Here is a 3,863-nt window from a genome sequence, read left to right as displayed (position 1 = left end):
CCGTGTTACCTCCAAAAACGCTTCTGCATTGCTGTGGGGCTACCGATTAGAGGGTGATCCCTCATGAGGCAGGCTCCATAGGGTGGGTGTTGCCTACCCAAAGACGGCACCCAGAGGTCGTCGTCACACTTGGTATCAGAGCAAACTCCTCGGCTGGTGCGTAATGAACCCCCGGGTGAGTGAGCCTGGGCAAAGTAGGATGGGTAAAAAGAAAAAAGGTGCAGAAAAAGTGAAAAATGAGCACAAAAGTGTGGATAGGCCTGAAAAAGAGGCCGAAAAACTGCAAAATAAGCAGTTTTATGCTGAAAAACACAAAATTTTGACTCACTGGTCCAAAAATGAGGCCAAAAAATGGCAAAATCAGACTTTTTATGTGAAAAAAGTGGAAAAAACTGGTTTTCAGGCCGAAAAATGGCGATTTGAGCAAAAAGAAGCCGAAAAAACTGGTTTTCAGGCCGAAAAACACCGAAGTGAAAATTTTTATGAATCAGTCGTCGGCAGTGAGTCATCTATCCAGAAGCAGCATGAAGAACTCGTAGCGGCACGGGCGAGTATAAACAAAACCGTGGCCCAGAAGCCTCCAGTCTACATACAAGGGGCCAGTATGCCCAGTTACATGGTAGATGGAGTGCTAATCGAAGACTATTATGAATGGCAAGCGACCTCTGGGTCGGATTCAGAGACAGAAGATCAGCCTAAAGAACTCGTAGTGGAACGGGCGAGTATAAAGGAAACCGTGGTCCATCAACCGCCAGTATGCTTACCAGTGGCCTGTGGGCCTAGTTATTTATTTCATGACGTCTTGATAGAAGAATGTGCTGAAGAAAAGACGACCTCAGAGTCGTATCTGTTATCAGATGGATTGATACTGGAACAATGCAATGTCGTCGATGAGGCAATTTTAGCCCATCCCCAACCATTTTTCTCTCCCTATGGCATGCAGTCGATTTCGTACTCGCATGTTCCATTTAGATTTGAAGACTCCTTGAGCCGGGAGCATAAACGAACGGCCAGATCACAAAATGAAGACTCCTTGAGCCGGGAGGATAAACGAACGGCCAGATCACAATATGAAGACTCCTTGAGCCGGGAGGATAAACGAACGGCCAGTTCAGAAGGTGAAGACTCCTTGAGCCGGGAGGATAAACGAACGGCCACATTCCACGCTGACATCCTTGAAGACTCCTTGAGCCGGGAGAATAAACGAACGGCCAGAAGACAAGAAGAAGAAGAAGGAGAAGAAGAAGAAGAAGAAGAAGAAGAAGAAGAAGAAGAAGAAGAGGAAGAAAAAGAAGAACAAGAAGAAGAAGAAGAAGAAGAAGAAGAAGCAGATCAGGAATATAGTCGTCAGCAAGGGAGAGCGGTCTGTATATCCTCACAACAGACCGACATGGACCAGTTTATGCCGCGATGGGGTGAAGCCCGCCAGGGAAAAAGGGGCCATACGGAGCCGGATGCGAGTTCGCGGATTGGTGACCCTCCCTTTGGTAGCATCGGGCTGCTGGAGGCCATCGTCAGGTTCGAAGAGGTGAAGGCAGAAACCGAGCTCCCAAGTTCAGATGATGAAATCCTACTGTGGAAGGAGACCGACATGGACCAGTTTATGCCGCGATGGGGTGAATCCCTCAAGGGAATAAGGGGCCATACGGAGCCGGATGCGAGTTCGCGGATTGGTGACCCTCCCTTTGGTATTGTCGGGCTGCTGGAGGTCATGTTCGGGTTTGAAGAGTATCCGTTATATGAGATTGAGAACACATTCCTTGACTCCTTGACCCAGGAGGATAAAGAACGGGCCATAGAAGAGATTGAGGACACATTTCTACACTCCTTGACCCAGGAGGATAAAGATACGGTCCTTCACCATGAGCTACAATTAAACGACTCCTTTGGCCGGGAGAATAAAGAAACGGCGACATCTTCTTGTGAAGACTCCTTTAGCCGGGAGAATAAAGAAACGGCCATGCTGGATGATGAAGACTCCTTGTGCCGGGAGGATAAACGAACGGCGACAGTAGATGATGAAGACTCCTTTAGCCGGGAGGATAAACGAACGGCAACAGTTTATGTGGAAGACTCCTTTAGCCGGGAGGATAAACGAACGGCCACAGGTTATGTGGAAGACTCCTTATACCGGGAGGATAAACGAACGGTAACAGTTTGTGTTGAAGACTCCTTTTGCCGGGAGGATAAACGAACGGCCAAACAGTTTGTTGAAGACTCCTTGTGCCGGGAGGATAAAGAAATGGCTATGCTTATTGATTATCTTTTCGAAGGCTCCTTCTGCCAGGAGGATAAAGAAATGGCTATGCTTATTGAGGATCTTTTCATAGACTCCCTGTGCCAGGAGGATAAAGAAACGGGCATGTGTGCAGTTGAAGACTCCTTGCCGTGGGAGAATAAACGAACGGGCATATCTTACCTTGAAGACTCCTTGCCGCGGGAGAATAAACGAACGGGCACATCTTACCTTGAAGACTCCTTGCCGCGGGAGAATAAACGAATGGGCACATCTTACCTGGAAGACTCCTTGCCGCGGGAGAATAAAGAAACGGGCACTTCTCAGGTTCAGCCTGAAAAGACACCAAGCTCCCTGCGCCAGGAGCCTAAACGAACGGCCATTTATCCAGTTACTAATTGGTACTTGAATAGAGTACATCTTCGAAGGATAAAGATCTCCCGTCGCCAGGAGTATAAAAGAATGGCTTATGTGCAAGCTGCGAGGAGAGCAGTCCAACACTCGCGGTGCCACAAGTATAAACGAACGGCAAGTCCTATTGCACTTGGCGCTGGAGGCGTCATCAAAAGAGCTACAAACTCGCGTCGCCACGAGTATAAAAGAACGGCTGCTGCTCGGTTAATTGGCGATGTAGCTGCCAAGACGAGGGCTGAAGACTCGCGTCGCCACGAGTATAAAGGAACGGCTATCCCCCCTTTATTGGGTGCTTTATGCACCAACAAAAATGCTACCTTCGCAAGACGGCGGCATACTCGAAAATATTGGGCTTACCTGGCCCAACTATTTTTAAGGGGAGGTGCGTCATCACAACGCACCTATTATCTGAACAAAGGATTGACAGATCAGGCCAATTGGGGCCTTCTTTTCCAGATGATCCAAGGATTGACAAATCAGGCCAATTGGGGCCATAATCAGAAAGTTTGGGCTTACCTGGCCCAAGTTCTTTTAAGGGGAGGTGCGCCATCACTGCGCACCTCGCGCAAACACATTCATACTGGATTGACAGATCTGGCCAATTGGGGCCATCAACCTCAGGGCGCCTCTTCATGGGCCCTTGCATTCATGGCGTGGCACACTCCCAGCTGAGTTACGCGCCTCGCCTCTTCAGTCCACTGACAGTTTCTGCACACTCATACTGTCAGGACCTTCAGTTATTTCAAGTGAACACAACTTGTTTTAACTTGGTTATTCTCCATTCTGTGATTGTAAATCTGGTCAGCAGATGGTTGAATTGATGTGTTTCCAATATTATTTTTCTCTTCCTAGTCAGCCAGGTTGGGATCATTCCACAAATGTAAATTCAGTCAGTGGATGATCATCTTTGAGTCAATAAGACCATGTCTCCACACCTGTAATTGAGTCAGTGGGCATGGCACCTAGTGGGAAGACACTGGTCGGCTTGATATTGAGTCGACAAAGACCCCCAAGTTTGTGGTCATAGGTTAGGTCTAGCGGGCAGACACTGGCTGTCTTGATAGTGAGACATGTTTAGACCCCCGAACTTTTGAGTCTCAACACACCGCTCTGCGTGCAAGTCCATTCATTTGCACACTGAACACGAGGGCGTCGTTCTTTTAAGGAGAGGTGTGTATGAGGGTAGTGCTCCTCTCCCTCACCCACATGATGG

Source organism: Lygodium microphyllum, chromosome 24 (assembly GCF_053477565.2).
Source record: "Lygodium microphyllum isolate KBCC chromosome 24, Lygodium_microphyllum_v1.1.10, whole genome shotgun sequence".
Classification (NCBI taxonomy): Eukaryota; Viridiplantae; Streptophyta; class Polypodiopsida; order Schizaeales; family Lygodiaceae; genus Lygodium; species Lygodium microphyllum.
The sequence above is the reverse complement of the archived record's forward strand: the minus strand, read 5'-3'. Positions refer to the sequence as shown.